Source organism: Protopterus annectens, chromosome 2.part1 (genome assembly GCF_019279795.1).
Source record: "Protopterus annectens isolate FY-2018-M chromosome 2.part1, PAN1.0, whole genome shotgun sequence".
In the NCBI taxonomy this organism is placed as follows: Eukaryota; Metazoa; Chordata; order Ceratodontiformes; family Protopteridae; genus Protopterus; species Protopterus annectens.
This window is the reverse complement of record NC_056729.1, coordinates 1,927,620,760-1,927,640,924: the sequence shown is the minus strand read 5'-3', so window position 1 is coordinate 1,927,640,924 and position 20,165 is coordinate 1,927,620,760.

Sequence of the window (20,165 nt, the reverse complement as noted above, 5' to 3'; positions counted from 1 at the left end):
TTTAAGCATAGGGCAGCAGCAAGCAAATGGGATTGTGCTGAAAAAAACCATGTGAAAACTCAATTCTAAGGGAAATCTGCATTTTGCCATTATAGTCTATAGCATGCAGAATCAAAACAATACCAGGGAACAGCGGTTGTTAAGCAAAAAGGCTGTGTGGTAGTGCAGTAACTACGGACTGAGGCAGTGAGGTATGCAAATGAGGGGAAATTTACTAAAGCACAAAATTATTCTAAGTGCAAAACTGCACCTAACTGTGCAGGTGCTATAACATGATTGTGTAAGCAGGAGGAGCAAAAGATATGAAAAGGAGGTGTGTCATGCATGGTGTAAGCACATTGGAGCTCTATGGCCCCCAGATAAGCTTAGCTAAGCACAGGTAAGCAAGGGGGTGTGTCTGAGGCTGTATTGACTTATTCCATGAAATGAAGAGCATGCTCATGTCCAGGGAGGGACATTTCTTAGTGTTTACCTTAGCTAAACAGGTTTACGCAGTGTGCACCAGGTCTAAAACAAACAAAAAAAAAACGGAAATAGCAGGGCTGTTTACATTTGGGCACTGGGTTTGTGTGGAGCTCCCGGGGCTTAAAAGGGGCAGAAATGGGAAGGGAAAAAAGGAAAATAGCAGAATAAAAGCAATCAAGAACAAATTACATACCAAGCAGGTGGAATGCATCAGAGTCAGCCAATCATACAGGCAACATCTGCAGCACAACAGTATAAACTATGGAAACACCTTACCGTCTTGTTTTTTTTCCACAAACTCTGCCCCATTGATATACACATGTGGGGGAATTTTAACCAGAGAAATGTTAGGGGCTGCCATTGCTTTGATCTATCAGTATGTGCTAGAGGCTGAGGGTGATGAGGAGGATAATGCTGACAACCACAACCACCACAGACCGAGGAGGACGAAAAGAGTGTTTAGACCCAGGGTAACTTACCAGGGGCTACATGATCTGGAGATATTAGAGTGCTACAGGGTGGACAGAGACATACTTAAGCAGATCTAACTGTGCCAGCCTCAACTCAGACCTAGAGCCAACAGAAGGGAACCCATTCCAGTGGATACCAAGGTATGTGTAGCTTTAAGAATACTAGCTACAGGTACTTTCCAAAGACCTACTGGGGACATCATGGGGGTCTCAAAGGCATCTGCATCCAAGGTACTCCACCAGTTCCTGGATGCCATGTTACCACATGCCAGGGAGCACATTTACTTCCGCAACAGCCATGAGGAGAAGACCAGCAATATGCATCTCTTCTACCATGTAGCAGAATATCCGGAGGTACTAGGTGCGATAGACTGTATGCACGTCCACATCAAAGCACCACCCGGTGAACAGGGTAGGGTCTACATAAATCATGGGTCTATATTATAACAGCAAATGCTTAAAATAGTGAATGCTGTATAATCAACCCTTAAAAATCAAAATGGCAAAATGCCGAACACACAGAAAAGTGATTTTCTTCCCAAGGAAAAAAATCACTGCTCTGTAAAAAAAATAAAAACACAAAATAAAGAAGAAGGGTCTTTGCCCACCACACCCCCCCAATATGGGGTCCTGTGCCCCCCACACCCCACCTACTTAAAGGTACCAACTCCGAGATTGCACCACAGTGGAGGAAATGGCAAAGTCCCAAAATCAGCCCAGTGATTTTTTCCCCTGGAAAAAATAAATCGCTGTTCCGTGTGTTTGGGATTTCAAGTTTTCAATTTAAAATGGTCGATCAAACCGCGTTCGCTATTTTAAGCATTTGCTGATATACTAGGGAACCTAAATAATAAGGGATTCCCCTCCATCAACTGCCAGGTCATGTACAATGCCCAGGGCATTATCATGAATGTGTGTGCTGGCAGCCCTGGAAGCTACCACATCTCCCATGTCTGGCATTCATCACTGCTGTACCAGGCATTTGCCAGTAGGGGCATCCAGTATGGCCATCTGATGGGGGATGCTGGCTATGCACTGGAGCTGTGAATGATGACACCCGTCATAAATGCACATACACCCACACAAGAATGCCATAATGAGGCGCACACACACAAACCAGGATCATTATAGAGCATGTGTTTGGGATGCTTAATTCATGGTTTCACTGCCTTGACGTATCTGGTGGAGCCTTGCAGTACTCTCCAGCCACATGTGCACACATGTTCATATTTTGTGCTATGCTACACAATATGATCCTGTGGAAACAGCTGCAGCAAGAACAGCACAGGGAAGGGCCACACAGTCCACCACCATTGCCAAGGTTCTGACAGACACAGACGGACTCAGAGGAGGAGGCGGCCCCTGAGCCTGCTCCTGTAGGCAGATGGAGGCATGCCCGGTATGCTCAGACCTTGGCAAAGAGGCAATGTGTAGCTCACACGCTGACTCTGTAGGGACCCAGGGACTGACACCTCTCTCTGACTCACACACAGGGTAAAATGATGACACACACATCACATTACCTGTAACTTACCAAGTATAAGCAGTGTACCGTGTGCATACAACATAGGCAGCCCTCAAGCACAGTCCTCACAACTGCTGCAGGCACAAGGTAAGTCAGTCATCTTAACAACAAATGAATGGATTAGTATGTTTTGGTAGCATATCTATGGTAATGCTGCATGCATGCAAAGGAATGGGGAAGCCGACTGGGATAGCAGCAGACAACTGACCTCTATGTGGGACACCAGGAAATGTCTACACAGTACTGGCCTCCCCACACTATGCAGTAGTACCCAAGGTGCTAAATCCCACTGCAGAATATATGTGGGGACAACTAACTAGGGGGTCATAGGCAACAAGCATGGATGTCAATGTGGGGATCCCACAATCACCCTCATACCCACACAGCAAGTCATCTGTAGAAAACCAGAGAGAAATGTCTGGCAAAGGCCCACAAATGGTGGCAATGTTGAATTACTCCCCCCTACAGAGTCACACAGTGATAGCACAGCAGGCCTCACAGTTGCAGTAAGGCTATGAAGGTTATGAAGTCTGAAACTCAAATGTATGCTATTACAATCTAACCTGTGGTCTTTACTGATATGCCTCTAGTCCCCAAGACAGGGTACTATAGTATGGTAACTGGAATCAAAAAGCAAATATCAGCGCAGTCTGTGCAAATGTGTAGAGTTGACAGGTGTGCCCCCATATACCCACAGAAATGCAGTAATATGTATGTTTGCAGGAGAAATAGCAGCATAGCACACATTGGCAGGGCTGTCCTAATACACATGAAAACATGTTGCCTGTCCACAATATGCAGGGGTCAATGAGCTATGTGTATGTGTGGTTAATACTGTCAGGATCTGGCCAGCACATTTTCCTGGCAGTTGTCTTGTAGTGCCCTAGGCACAGTGCCATCTTTGATAGGACCATGTTCAGATAAGTGCAGTGTGAACTATTATGCATGTCAGTGACACCCACTGCTCTTCCACTGACATACCTGGATGTCACAGTGCTATGTGGAATATATTACACATATAATGAACATCTTGAAGGCTGTGTAGCCGAGGTCTAAGGCTTTTGTGAATATAGTGTTTTTGGTACTGTTGCCGGTGGTTATTTTCAATAATCTTTTTCCTTATGTTTGCTTTTACATATAATGGACATGCTTGCGCAGTAGAATGCACTCTGTACTCACACCCATAACTCCCAACCACTGACAGCAAGACGTCCAGACAAGGGCAGAAATAAAAGTGGAACAAAGGCACTATGATAGGTATGTGTTGTAAATATCGCCCTTAAATACTGAGAAAGTTGGCAGGGTGTGGGATTTGCAGTAGTGGGAATTGTCTTAAGGTTATGTAGTCTGAAACAGTAATGTCTGTCATTATTTTGTAACATCACTCTTCAATTATATGTAACTACCTTGCCATAAAAACACAAGTTTATGCAGACAGGATGAAACCTGTAGCCAAACACCTGGACAACCTGCCAAAAAATGTACATGTGAGAGGTATGGCCACACAAGGATAGGACATCTAAGGTTAGAATGATAGCACACAAGCATGACATCCCCAACCAGTAAATCACCAAGTTGCTGGACTGTCTACACAGTGCATTATCACTCAACTGGCTATAGCCACATCTCATAAATGGCCTTGTTGAGCAAAAATGTGCATAGCTGCCCTCATAATATTGGTCTATGCATCATATATCTAGTATTACTCTGGTAAAGCACTGTGATGATCTGAGGATGTCTGTCACTAGGTAACGACACAATATATTGCAGTGTCAGACTACAGATATCTCAGAAAATGTCTGCTAAACAAACCCAGTACCCCGAGCAAAGTCCTGTGTACTCCTGAGACGTATGGCTGTAGCACACAAAACCCTGGACTGGAGTCCCACTCTAACTATAGAAGGTCACACTGGACATGCCCCTACACTTAGAGAATCACATGACATGTTGGAACCCACATCAGACTATATGACTGTATTGTGTATATATGTCTGTGCATACAGACAGTTATGTACACTTTAACTGTCCCCACACACACACACACACACACACACCAGACAGGATTACACTCAACTAGCTGTAGGTGGCCCATATGTGATATATTTGCATCTGTTGCATGAGATACACAGACATATATATGTGCAGCATATAACAACATATGTCAAGCATACACACACACACAGATGTGGGGAAGTGAGAGACAGACAGCGATAGAGAGAGATACAGAGAGACACAGACACAGTGAGTCGTACACACATGGATACCCTGAATGGCATACAGTGATGTCCTGCTGTGAACAGTGGCATACCAGTTGTAAACAGTTACATATGCCAACATAAAAAGTGAGCCCAACTGTGTAATAGTACTGACGTTGGGTTTATAATATCACATCACCTGCTTGTGTGTGTGTGTGTGTGTGTGTGTGTGTGTGTGTGTGTGTGTGTGTGTGTGTGTGTGTGTGTGTGTGTGTCTGTGTGTGCCTGCATGTGTGTGTGTGTTTGTGTGTGTGTGTGTGTCCGTAGGTCTAAGTATTAGGAAACTGTTCCCACTCAGTACACTTCACATTGCCCTACTTCACAAGATCTGCTACTGTCATTCACCTTAGAAGTACCATTGGACACTGATCACCCGTATTAGCTCTATAGCATTAGCAATAACTGTGAAACTCTATAGTGCAAATAACTAGATAGGTTGGGGTTCTAATCTCAATACTTGCAACTGTGAGCATGTGACGGGTGTGTGCGTGAGAGTGAGGGACTGTGTGTTTCTTTATAGGTAAAGCAGTTTTAGGCCATTCCCACCCACAACACTTCCCAGTCCCCCACTTTATCAGTCCTGCTGAAGTCATTCCCCTTATCAGCACATTTGGCCAGTTGTCAGCCCAGTAAGCTCCATAGCACATGTGATGACTATGTAACACTATAGTACAAACCACTAGATAGGCAGGGCTTCTGCTCTCAGATCCGGCAAATGTGTGTGTGTGGGTGTGTAAGTGTGTATGTTTGTAAGAGGAAGTAATTTGATAAGCTTCTCACCCAGTGCCCTACATTATCACTCCTGCTGATGTCATTCCCCTTATCAACACCTTTGGTCAGTTATCAGCTGAGTAAGCTCTGCAGCATGTGTGATAACTGCGTAACACTATAGAACAAATCACTAGATAGGGATTCTAATCTCAATACTGGCAAGTAAGTGTGTGTGTGTTTGGGTTGAAAATCATATTGTGTGTGGGTTATACCATTTTGAGTTGTGTACCACCCTGTACACTTCCCATCACCCTACTATACAAGGCCTGCTGAAGTCATTCACCTTAGATGTACCTTGGGACAAGTTAAGTTCATATAAGCTCTGTGGTGCATATGGAAAATGTGTAACACTATAGTAGAAGTAACTAGATTGGTATGGGTTTTATTCTCAATACTGTGTTTGGGTTCAGAATGATATCATGTGTGGGTCATACCATTTTGAATTGTGTACCACCCTGTACACTTCCCATCACCCTACGTTACAAGGCCTGCAGATGTCATTCACCTTAGAAGTACCTTGGGACAAAGTGAAATCATATAAGCTCTGTGGAGCATCTGATAACTGCAAAACACTATAGTAGAAATAACTAAATAGGCATGGGTTCTAATCTCAGTACTGGCAACTGTGTGTGTGTGTGTGTGTGTGTGTGTGTTTGGGTGAGAATCATATCCTGTGTGGGTTATACCATTTTGATGTGTGTACCATCTACACCTGTTTACAACCTCCTGATGGCATTACTTTATATAGTGCGTTAATGGCATCTGCCTTACATGCAGCATGTTATACCATTGTACAGGGCATACCAGTCATTTGTACAGATGTCTACAGAATATCTGGATGTTTGCAACCTATATGTAGTCTGTGTCCCCTAACAATGGTCATGTGTGTCATATTGTTGCCAAATAGGTCACAGTTAGTGTACTGTCACACATGCCAGCATCAAATATCATACTTGACTGAACCATCATGCTGATTTATTTATTTATCGCAGTTTGTTTACCAGGATGGTCCACTGGGCCATGAGTAGCCCATTTTCAATGGAGTCCTGGGGAGAAAAGCTCCATTAATACAAAGTAATCAAGTACAAAATTATAAACATAGTTACAAAGTATACAAAATACATGATAAGGCATAAACAAAAAGTACAACTGACTAGTGATTTTCTGGAGAAAGTACCTACATTCTCTTTGCAATCAAGCTGATAGTGAAAAGATAACTAATTACATCAGAAAATATAGGCTAAGGAGGCTGTAAAAAGGTAGAGAGGAATAGTAGTTGGATGGGAGCAAGAGCATTCCCATTGTGAGATTAGGTGCGAGTGAAATAAAGTTTTAAGGCTAGAAAGACTGTTTGTGGTATGGAGAAGGGATGGGAGAGAATTCCACTAGCATGCTAAACAGAAGGAGAGAAGATGTTTGCCTGGAGGGTGGGCAGGTTTATGTAGTTTGATTACATTTTGAAAGTTAGAATGTAGGCATCTGATAGGAAGGTGCATTTGGAAGGTAGAGGCAAGGGAGGAGCAGAGGAAGGGGTACAATGTATGTTACCCTATCACTTGTCTAGGCTTGTATGAGCAATAGATGACTCCAGTTGCTATTTCTGGTGGGTTATCTCACCATTCATGAGGCATTCACAACATTATGTGTTGTAAGTGGAAGTGGGTTATGTCCCACGCATATAATCTATGTGGGGTATGCCATGTGTATGTAGCACTATAGCACATTAAAGTGGATATGTAGGTTTACGAATCTATTGTCAGCTGTGGTTGTGTTACTGTATGCACATCCCCTGTATCAGTCTTTACAGTGTATATGAAAAGGATATACAATTTTGTCTCCCTGTTCCACCCTGTGAACTCAGGAATACATACCACGAACTTGTCATACACAGTACCATTGAAAAAAAAAACAAACGGCACCACAAACTGTAGAAAAGACAAACCAAAACAGGAACAAGCAGCACCCCCAAAGCCTTCAGCTCTTTATTAAAAATAACTTGAGTAAAAAACTGGTAGCAAATCATAAGTAAAGTTAAGCGCTTTTTGTCTAGTTTAGTAACTAGACTTCTTCAGACAACAAACCACAGCTCAAATTCACTTAAATACAGTTCCCATTTCTTTCTCCTATTAACAGAATTACTTAATATGTACCAATTAAACATAATAAATAACCTTAAACTTTGCAGCATAAATTAAGTTAATCAATGGTACTATTTGGTACAGCATACAAACATAATGCAATGACATAAAATAAAATAAGCTACTGGCTTACAAGAATAGGCAAAATAAATCATAATGCTGTTGTATTTTACATAATACAGTACATTTTAAACTACCTAGTCAAGCTCTTAAGTCTCAGTAGGCACTGAATGGAACAACAGTCATTGATGCCTGGATAATGGCAACCATCCAAATGGATCTGCCACATTAATTCTTTTTCCTCTAAAAGTAGAGATCTTGGTTCGTTCCTTACATCTTTTGGTATATGATCAATAACTTTAAAACTGAAGCTGTGAGTAGGGTTTCTTTTTATATGACTAGCTAGGGCATTTTCGATTTTGTCCTTTCTGATATAATAAAGATGCTCATATATCCACTTTTGTAATCTACGATCAGTTTTCCCGATGTAGAAAGTGGGGCATAGTTGACATTTAGCTAAATATATAACAGATAGAATTACAATTAAATCTACCTGATGTAATGGTGTAACGTTGATCCCTAATATAAAATGTGTACCCTATATCTATAAATTTACAATCATTACAGGATTCACATTTGCTCATACCTGGGTTCCTTAAAGTTCTGATGTTACTTGCCTCCAAAACATTTTTCAAATTCTTACCCTTCTTAAATGTAAAAGAGGGAAGTGGTCCTAATAGTGAAAGCAATTCAGAACTGTTACTCAGCAAATTCCAGTTTTTCTTTATTATTGAAAGAATCTGTCCACCTTCTGAGCTAAATGTTAGTATAAAAGAGACTGTGGACCTGTTTGTCACTTGGTTGGTAACAATATTAGTCATGTTATGGGACAGGGGTGTCCCCTGTAATAATGGGGTATAGACAGCATTAGACCTCTTCTGTGTAATCCCAGTCATAATTTCCTCAGTAAGGTCTCTTGGATACCATGTAGAAAAAAACATATCTATTATTTCACATTCCTTCAAAAATTCACTATCAACTATGACCATCCTTGCAGCCCAAACTAACTGGCCTTTGGTTACTGATTTTTTTGTGGTGGAAAGGATGTGAACTACTGAAATGTAAATATGTATTTGAGAAGGTGTCCTTCCTATGGATTCTAGCAGCCAGTCTTTTATGAGTTCAATGTCCAAATAAGTTATTGACTCTTTGTGAAAGGTATAAGTAAATTTCAGAAACTCAATAGTTTGACTTAAATATTCATTAAACTGCACCACTTCATCCAAGCTGCCTTTATCAATGACAAATATATCATCAAAAAGTGTGTATAAAAGAATACCCTTGGAGTCCATAAGGTGTCTTTGTGTAAAAATGTGCTCCTTTTCCCAGTAGGCCATAACTGTGTTAGCAATGCTGGCCCCACATGGGGACCCCATAGCCACCCCAATTTTCTGTAAGTAAAACTGGTTGTCAAACAGAAAGTAGTTGTTAGTTAGCACGATGTCCAGCAAAATGCTGGCTAGTTTGGTCTCTGCTAAAGGGGCCCCTTTTTTACTCAGGAACCAGAGTACATATTCAATTCCTTCATCTTTTGGAATGGACATATAAAGGCCTTTAACATCAATAGTTAAAAAAATTGAACTCTTTCCGATAAGAAAGTGCATTTAATTTAGATAAAAAGGACCAAGAATCTTTACAAATTAGATAAAAAGGACCAAGAATCTTTACAAATTTGATCTTCATTCCTAAGATGTTTCTTCAAAATGTTATCCACTACCTTGGCTATAGGACAGGTTATACTTTGGCAAGCATCTAATACTGGCCTCATAGGTGGATCTGTTAAAGATTTATGTATTTTAGGCTCATCAAACAAGATTGGAGTTCTAGGAGCTAACACACTTTACTTGTGATTTGCTACCAGTTTTTTACTTAAATTATTTTTAATAAAGAGCTGAAGACTTTGGGGTGCTGCTTCTTCCTGCTTTGGTTTGTCTTTTATACACAGTACCATGCATGTCATCACCAACTGTATCAGGGTTGAGCGTATGGGAAATAAATGGTAGGGGCAACAGGTGCTGACATGTGAATCTGCTGTGGTCAGTCTAATGGATAAGCTTATGCGGGACCTATTGACAGTACTCCAGTAACCTGTTTCATTTGTATGAGCTTGTGGTACTACACAACACTGAGGTGACATGTCTGAAGGCTACCTGTCTGTAACAAGGGGTATGTACACAAGGTCACATTGTTGCATGCATACACTCCTTGTAAATGTACATATAAAGCTGTACCTTGGCTATGAAACAGTCGGTGTATTTCCACTCTGTCATATTCCATGTTGCAATGTCTGCAGGTCCACAGCCTGCAGACACACAGACACCTGGAACACAAACAGAATACAGCATGTCAGATTACATTCAGTCAGTGGTACTAGCAGCAATAATGCATCATGGCTAATAAGGTACATACACCTTTATGTGTAGCCATAAAAAATGCAAGCAGACAGCATCTTACAGAGTATTACATAGCTACACTGTACTATATTCATCCTGTGCATCAGACCCCATATTAGCATGTCCCTACATACACCTTTATGTGTACGCATAACAAATGCAAGCAGACAGCATCTTACAAAGTATTACATAGCTACACTGTACTATATTCATCCTGTGCATCAGACCCCATATTAGCATGTCCCTGCATCGATGCTCTGGATTACAGGGATGTGGCACAGATATCATCATATGCACAGGGTGTGGTGTGCATTTTCCTGAGGCCTAGGCTGCACCATATAGTTGACATCATGTGTTTGGAGGGGTATCCTGTAGATGGGCTGTGGAGAGGTGCTGCGTGTGTCTGGGGGTGACCTGCCTGAGATACAGATGTGTGTGTATGTGTATGTATGCATGCAGCCACGCCATGTGGCTGTCCTACACAGGGGTATGTTGGACAGCTGTGGACCATACATGGCAGAGTGTCCAGTTCACCATCTCTGGCCATGGACACAGGAACTGATCCAGCCAGGGGTCTCACTGGCAACACCAGGCCCAAGACCAGATGCAGTACTGCTTCCTGATGGTGACTGCTGCCTGCTGCATCCATGTCCCTGATGGTACCAGCCAGGAGCATGTGCCCATGGCGTGCTCCAGTGTGATTTGGATGGCAACCCCCCTTTGGTAGTGCTGGTGTCACTGCCACTACAGGAGTGTAAAGGTGCAGGGCCCCATACACTCTCAGCTGATGTTGGTGCTGACCTACGTCCACATGGCTGATGCCCATCTCCCACCATACATTCTAGCACAGACATGCCACTGTTAAGGATTGCTAAGGTCTCACCCCACCAGCTATTCATGACCTCAGTATCTTGACATGTGGCCTCAACAAGGTCATATATGTTGCCAGGTACATCGGGAAGAGTTGCATACAACACCGTGAGTATTTGTCTGGTGTTGCATTCACTATGTGCTTGTGCATCCATGACAGCCCAAAACATGTGTCTGGTGACAACTGCTGTGGCACTTGTGATAGTGGCTTGACAAGCAGCAGTCCTCCTGTGAGCACCCCTGCCAATCTGCCTGTTTGAGGCCTTGCCTGTACTCTGGCTATGGCCAGTGTCTACACTCACACCTGCCATAGTAACCACACTAGACTATCCATGCCACCACTTGCCAACTGTCCATCACCTGCGGCTGCTGGGGATGGGGTATGTGTTGGCATTGTGACTATGTGCGGGGACATTGTGGATGATTGCAGGATGCCAACCGATGGCACGTATTCAGCCCCTAACAACCCCACCTGTGCCTGACTATGATCATTATCATTGTCAGAGTCTGCAGAGACAGTGACATCAGATTCTGAGTGGGAGGGACCACGACCACCATGCCCATCTGTGGGGAGAAAACAACATATGTAAATTAATACCTGCACTATAACGTTTGCTGCTACACACACACACACACACACACACACACACAAGACACATACAGGTGAGGTGGCAGACAGGCATTACACAGACCTCACAATAGTCAACTAGTAACATTCACAACACCAGTCAGACCACTACAAACACACCCTGGACAGGCCCTCAACATCATGCAGTGCAGCCCTTTCCACTTAATGTTACTACTTATATACAGCTCTTTGATACATGAGTAGTGTTAGTAGGTGATGGGCCTTCAAGTAGCACACACTGCACCCATGTACACATAATTGCTGTTCACCTGTATAGCACAGTGACAACTACTGCAGAACATACCTCTCAACTGTGCAGAGTGTCGCTGAATGTCTACATGTGTAGCTCATATTTCTGGTCTGTTCTTCATAAATCCTGTGTTTATCTGACACATTACTGGGATGATTTGAGGACTGGTGTCACTAATTAATGAAATATTTTGAGTTTAACACTTCAAAACCTTCAGTACATGTATGTTACAATAGATCCGGTTACACTAACAACCTTATAAGCTTGCAGTGGATATTATAAGTGTAGACACCCCTGTTAACATGCCAAGTTTTTCTGATATATAACATGAGACCACAGAAATCATGGGATTACATTTCCCACCTTTAATGTGACCTATAACCTGTGCAATCCAATTGAAGAGCAAACACCGGTTAGGGGTTAACATAGAAAATGAAATACATACAATAGGCTGGTTACATGACTGTGCACACCCTTAAAGTAATACTTTGTTAAAGCATCTTTTTATTTCATAACAGCAGTCAGTCCTCTTGGGAAAGTGTGCATCAGCATGGCACATCCCAACCTAGCGATTTTTGTACTCTCTCCCTTGCAGAAGCCCTCCAATGCTTGCAGATTGTGAGGGCACCCCACAGATTTTCTATTGGAGTGTAGGTGTGGACGGTGGCTAGGCCATTCCAAAACGTTGCTGGTCTTCTGGTGAAGACATTCTTTTTTGGATTTGGATGTATGGTTTGAGTCATTGTCATCTAGAAAGGTGCAATTCCTCTCCATCCACAGATTTCTAGCAGACACATGAAGATTTTGGGCGGAACTGGTATTTGAAACTGTTCCTAATCCTCTCCACCTTTGGTAAAGGCCCACTTCCAACTTATGAACAGCAACACCAAAGCAGGATGCTGCAATCACCATTCTTCAGCATGGGAATAGTGTTATTTTTGTGATGCACAGTGTTGTTATTGTGCCAAACAAATCTTTTGGTACTGTGGCCAAACAGTTCAACCTTGGACTCATTACACCATAATACATTTCCCCACATGCGTTTGGGAGACCTGATGTATTTTTCTTGAGAAATTCGCCAGACCTGGATGTTGTTCTGTGTGAGAAAAGGTTTCCATTTTCCAGCTCTACCCCATAGGCCAGACATGCGGAGAACACAGGAGATTGTTGTCACATGTAGTACACAACCAGTACTTGCCAGAGATTCCTGCAACTCTTTTAGTGTTGCTGTAGGTCTCCTGGCAGCCTCCCTGACCAGTTTGGGTCTTGTCTTTTCAACACATTTGGAGGGATGTCCAGTTATTTGCAATTTCACTGTTGCCCCATATTTTCACCACCATTTGATGACTGTCTTCACTGTGTTCCACAGTATATACAATGCTGTGTAAATGTGTGTGTACCCTTGTCTGAGCTGATACCTTTCACAAATGAGATCACTTTGTTGCTTTGTAAGCTGTATGAGAACTATGGCTGTTGCTGTATCAGGCAACTGAATAAATGTTAGGATAATCCTGGTAGGACAGCTGACTGTTATTTACTGTTAATCAAAGAGTCTCTCTAATTGATGACAGGTGTGTACTCAAGAAGATATAATGCTGTAATTATATTGAAAGCTGCTTCAACACAGTATTATCCTCAGGCTGTGCATCTAGCTTCTTGTGCGATTTGTATGTGTCATAACTGTTCCCCTCTCTCTCAACTTTCTGATTTAAAAGCCCACATTTGCACTTGTTTCCCCCCTTTCCTGTAACTAGTTTAGTCCAGATACAGATTCTTAGTTTTAGCACTTGAATTTGCTTATTCATGATCAGCACTTGTTCAGAACTTGTAAACACTAAATAACCTACTAATTACTACAGCACTCAACCTTCCTCATTACCTAGAGGAAAACAGTTTTAGTACTTACTTTCCTCACTTGCTTACAGAAAACAGCTCTTGTACTCACTTTCCTCACTTATCTAGAGGAAAATAGTTTTTTATTCAGGCATGTCCAAGGGTCAACTCCCAGTGCTCTCTCCTGTATATCTGATGAATCTGTGTATCTTGAGGCAATGTAGAAATTGCCTCATGTACCACCACCCAACACTACAACCTGTGAGAGATGCACTTATCTAGCCAAACTGGAGGTAAAACTCTCTCCAATCAAGACTGAACTTGACAGTCAAGAGGAGAAGGTAAACACTTGCACCGCACCACACTCATCACATAGTCTCATTAAATCTACACCACCAAAATGCACACATAGAAACACAAAAACATTCACAGAGGCTCTCATTAATAATCTGCTCAAGCAACAGAGACCTCCAAAGCAGAAATGCAAGCAGCCTCCATCCCCCAATACAACCCAAATGACACATAGTCCACAGACTCAGTGTGTCACCCAAACACAGCCAATAAGGCAAAACAACATACCCAACACACTAGTCATAGGTGACTCTATAGTCAGGCACACTGATGTTCCACTCACCAGGCTAAACAAGGAGAAGGTTACTGTCAGCTGCCTGTTGGGTGCCAGGATCTGCCACATAACCCACGGACTCAGGTCACTCCACAACAAGTACAAATATGACTCTGTCATTGTCCATGTTGGTGTAAACGACCTGAGAAATACCTCCCTGTACTACATGAAAAGAGACATGGATGAGCTCTCCGATCTTGTAGCCCAGGCAGGTATGGCCCTAGCCCTGAGTAGCATTCTGCCATTACCCAGAATGATGCTGCAGTACAAGGACAAAATGATTGATAAGCTTCTGGTGCCATTCTAAAGGGATCCAGTATCTGTCTGCCTGAAATGACATGGTCGACAGACCATGATGCTTTGTCAGCGATGGCCTGCACCTTCCAGATACTGGCTAAGGTTCTTGCCGCCCCTAGAGTGCCTTTTTTAGGTAAGGTTCAAATGACAAATTCACCACTGTAACAGAACAGGCATGCAAAAACTGAGGGTGATACTACTCAATGCTAGAAGTCTAAATCTCAAAATGCATTCACTCGAGGCACTCCTTAAAATGGAGAACATTGATATCTGTGCAGTGACTGAGACCTGGTTCAAGGCTCCAGAGAGCACCCCTGAACTACCAGGCTATAACTCATACCACACTTTTCGGCCATGTAACCTGGACCGGAACACCAAAGGTGGAGGTGTATCCATATTCATTAAGGATATCCACACCTCCAGGCTGGTTGCTCAGCATAATGCAGCCAAGGTTATCCAAGTGCAACTAACTTTGGGCAAAACTGAAATCCAAATTGTAGCTTGCTACAGATCACCCACCATGCCCCAAGATTCCCACTCCTCTTTTCTTGATGTACTGGAAAATATTAGGGTTCAACCAAACACCCTAATAATGGGCAATTTTAATTACCCCACCATTAACTGGGAAAACTATTCATGTACCAACTCCTTCGCTCGACACTTTCTGGAATTCATAAACTCCAATACCCTGGATCAACTTATCCACACCCCTACCAGGGGCAACAATATCCTAGATCTAGTCACTACCAACATGAGTGACCGGTGTTCCACACCTGAAGTCAACGCCTCATTGGTCCAATCTGACCATAAGCTAATTACACTAGATATCCACATCCTGCCCCTACCCCCCCCCCCCATTAAGGAAACCATGGTAAAAAATTTCTCCAATGCCAACTTCATGCTTCTTAAGACAGAAGTGGTGAACTTCATGACATCCATGCAGATGGACAATACAGTTATGACTACTGAATCCTACACAATTGCACTTTATAAGCACTTACATGAGTGCATGTTTCATGCTATCCCAAACAGAACCAAGATGCTATCCTCCAAAAAAAGGAAGCCAATCTGGTGGTCCCCTGCCATAAACAAACTGTACAACAGAAGGAAGAAACTGTTGCAAAAGAGAGTAAAATCCCATGAGTGGAGGAGCTTCCCGGTCAGCCTCAATAAGAAGCTGCGATCCCTGATAAAATCCTCCAAAGTTAGTTACAAAATCCTCCAAAGCTAGTTACGAAAACAAAATCGCCACTGATTCTAAAGACAACCACAAAGCATTCTATAGCTATGTCAAGAATCTCAATGGCAACACTCAGATCTGCTCTGAGTTAAAGCACAATGGCACTGAATATACAAACCCAACTGATATTGCCAACATCCTGGCAGATAGGTTCAGTGCTAACTTTACCCCTACCCCCCTTTCACCCCCTAAAGAGCCCATCTCTATACCGGAAGAATGTAAAGTTCCTGTAATCATGGCTACACAGGTAATAACCACACTCTCCAAAGCCAAGAACACAGCATCCATGGGACCAGACAACATCCCAGGCTGTGTTCTACATGAACTACAGAACGCCTAAGTACCATGTTCAGTCATAGCCTCACCTCAGGCTTTGTGCCCGCTAAATGGCGCACAGCGACGGATATCCCACTCCACAAGGGGGGAGCCATCACGGTCCATGGGAACTACTACCCTATTAGTCTGATGAGCCTGGTCTACAAGGCCATGGAATGTATCGTCATGGAACTTATAAACACAGACATTGGTAATCTCCAAACTCTGAACCCCACCCAGTTTGGGTTTGTAAAAGGCAGATTGTCTCCTAAATCTAACAGACTTTGAAGTGGTCACCAAAGCTGTAGACAAGGGTAAGGTGATTCACACAGCTTATCTAGATCTTGCCAAGGCTTTTGACACCATCCCTCACTCTGGAATTATAGATAAACTCACTAAACTAGGTATAAATCCCTATGGCACAAGATGGGTTGCCAACTGGCTCACTGACAGAACCCACACTGTGAAAGTAGCAGACTCCCAAATCCGACTTCAGACCAGTGACAAGTGGAGTACCACAGGGTTCAGTCCTGGGTCCTCTCCTGTTTGGTATCTACTTCTCTGAAGTACAGGCTAACACAGATGGCCTTTGGCTAACAAAGTTCACAGATGACTGCAAACTAGGAGCCATAATCAAAACTCCTAATGATGTGGACATCCTACAAAAGGGCCTCACTGAGACAGATGCCTGGTGTTAAAGCCATTGCCTCAAGCTCAATGCCAAAAAGTGCATTGTTATCCCCTTTGGTAAAAACTCTCTACCCATGAACTACAACATAGGCGGTAGTATACTTAACACTGAAAGGGTTATAAGAGACCTTGGGACACAGGTGGACAAGTAGTCTCTCCTTTGATAATCACATCACCACAGTAGTCAGGAAATCCTTCTATGTGGCTCACCTCATCACAAAAGGTTTCTCATCCAGAAAAAAAGAGGTCATTGTTCCCCTCTACTCATCACTCATTAAACCCATTAAATAGTAAAACGCCCCTTTTGGTATGTACCTCACAAGACATCTACAACAACTGGAAAGGCTGCAGAAATACCTCACAAAGAGGATTACTGGCCTCAAACAGATGCCCTACGCAGACCGTCTCAAACAACTCCAGCTTTACTCCGTCGCATATCGACTACTCAGAGGTGATCTCTGCCTAACATACAAAGCTATGTCAAACCCAGAGCTGTTGGACATGCTCTTCTTAAAGAAATCCCAATCCCTCTGAGCTACAAGCTCTAGGGACCTAAACCTGGTCACCACAATTAAACAGAACATGCCAGAAGGATAGATTCCTGTCCCAGAGACTTCCCATACTCTGGAATAAACTACCTATCTATATCAAACAAAACTCCTCATTAGCTCTCTTCAAGAAAAACCTTGATGATTGGATGGGAAATAGGAAATTCACCCCGGGGATCACCCCTTTGGCTCTGCTGGACAGTGGCACAGGAAAATCATTTTTTTGGGTGGCAAAAGCCAGGGTACCTTTTTGGCTGGGCTTGTATAGGCCCCAGGGCTGATAGCCTAGTACCTACCTATGAACCTGTGAACAGATGTGTTTGTTTTACAATTGAATTGTAAAAGTTATAGGTCACGAGAGGTTTGAAGGGTTAGGAAATGTTTCATTTTTGTGTATCACAAATACCTGGCATTCTAACAGGTGTGTGTACACCATTTATATGCACTGTATAATACTAATTTATAAAATATGTCCCTAGTTTTGGCCCATTGTTCCCTCATTTTGACAGCCTTTGGCCAGATTTCTTGCACTAAGAGGTTGAGAGGTATGGTTCTGAGGTACGACTCCACTACATTTTATGAGAATATATATATATATATATATATATATATATGTGTGTGTGTGTGTACTCTATATATTATGTATATATTCTTCCATATATATTCATCTTTATACATATATACACATGTGGATATGTACATATACGAAACCTGACTGATTCTACAGAATGTTTTCTCTACTGAATGACTGTACTCTATGATATGTTTGAAAAAGCAGACAGCATCCCTACACCTCAAATGGTGTAGTGGTACATTGCTGTGACAATAGTGCACAAGGCCCTGGGTTTAAGATTTGACAGCACTGCTAATTTTGTTGATAGGTAGAACAGTGGCTGATGGAAACAGATTGATTAAAACAGTTTTAAGTAGGTTTAAGCAGATTTGTGGGGGTTTGCATGATGCTAAGCAATGTTAACACATGGTTATCCATAGAGATGCTTAATCTGTGTTAGATTCACTAAGCATCGAGCAAAACACGCTTATTCCCGCTTACACCCACACTAATTTCTTTAAAAGAAAAGAAAGAGGTGATAGGAAAGTGGTGAAAAAAGGGGCACAAAGAGGGAAAAACAATATGACAGATAGCTAGAGATGTGCAGGATGGGTGTAGGGAAGGTCCATAGCTGTCCATTTCTTGTACAGCAACAGCTGTGGAATTTAGAGGAGAATTTGGACACTCAAACCCCAGAGAGAGGGGTGAGGACATCAGAAATGTGTTGTCAAGCCAATTGGACCAGATTACATGTGTCCAGTGGACACATGGGCAAAATGGACAGCTATGTATGGGGAGATTTTTTTTTTGGGACAGATGCCTTTTTCTTTTTTTTTTTAAGGTGAGAGTGGGATGTTGGGGAAGGATTGTAGGTACATCTGGGGAGGTAGGTTTGGTAGGGAGACAGACAAGACAGCAGAGAGAGGTGGTATATGACACATGAGGGGGGTAAACCCAGTTGACAGAGAGGGTGGTTGGGAATCCGAAGTCCATGGGCCCCAAGTGGGACTGAGGTCCCCACCCATGGGCAGTCACCCCTGCACCTTCACAGCCCTAAAGTTGGCTATGCTGGGGCTGGACAGGAGGGGCAGCCTGCCCCTTGGTGCACCAGACGGCCTTCAATCCGGTGCAGCTGCTCTCCAAACTTGGATCGAAGGGTGCTGCAAACCCCGGACTTGACTGTGGGTGACATATTCCTGTCTGTGCCCGCTCCCGGGGGCAGGATGGGCCTCATTCCCTGCGGCAGTTCCACCCGTAGGTGGTGTAGGACCATCAGACGAGGGAAATCCGGGTTTGGTCACAGATGTGTTGGGGCCTGGAGCCACAGCCAGATGAGGTGGGGCAGGTGGATCCTCTGGGATCTGCCTTCCCAAACTCGCTATGGTGAGGTTTTACAAAATATGTTAGTCATGAACAACACATTTCAAGATTAGTTATAAAAGCATGTGTTGGTGTTCCAATTAACCCCATAAAACAGATTTGAAACAGTTGCATAGCAAATGTAACACATGCATAAATGGAACAGTATGCATCGTAACAGCATGCCAGTAACATTGACTGCAACAGGCCACCAACAATGGTTTTTGAACAAGATATGTTAACATGCAAGCAATCAAACATATTACAATGATATAACACCAGTCCCAACATTAGGGTTGGAGTACAACATACCCGTAGTATATGAATAATAATTATTGATGCAAATGAGGGGTGGGGGGAGAGACCGAAAATCCATTAACAACTGTTTATGCTTCTATTTTCCACAACAGTACTGCTCTATACTCTATGGGCCTGCCCTCAGTTTACATCTACCTATGGCCATAGCTTCTATAGTACAAATATACCTATTAAACTGTCAGCCTGGAATGGTATGAGGCAAACTGTGACAACTCTGGGTACATGACTAGAGGGGACTCGTACATGTCAGGATTACATATCTGGCACAGGAGGGGTACCCTGAACTGCTATGTTAGTGTGCTACTGGCATACATCAACTGGTTTCCTATCTGTGTCCAGGATTATTTGCAGCAGTGACCACTAGCTGTGACAGTGTGGCACTTGAAAGACATGTATCGGAAACATACCTCTCAACCTCTTAGAACATGACATCTGGACAAAGCCTTACATAAGTGTGGGACAAAGGCCCTTAAATATGGGCTATTTTTAGATATTGCTCTTACAAACTTAGAAAGTTGATAAAATAAGAGGTTTTGCATTTGCATGGCTTTTCTGATGGGTA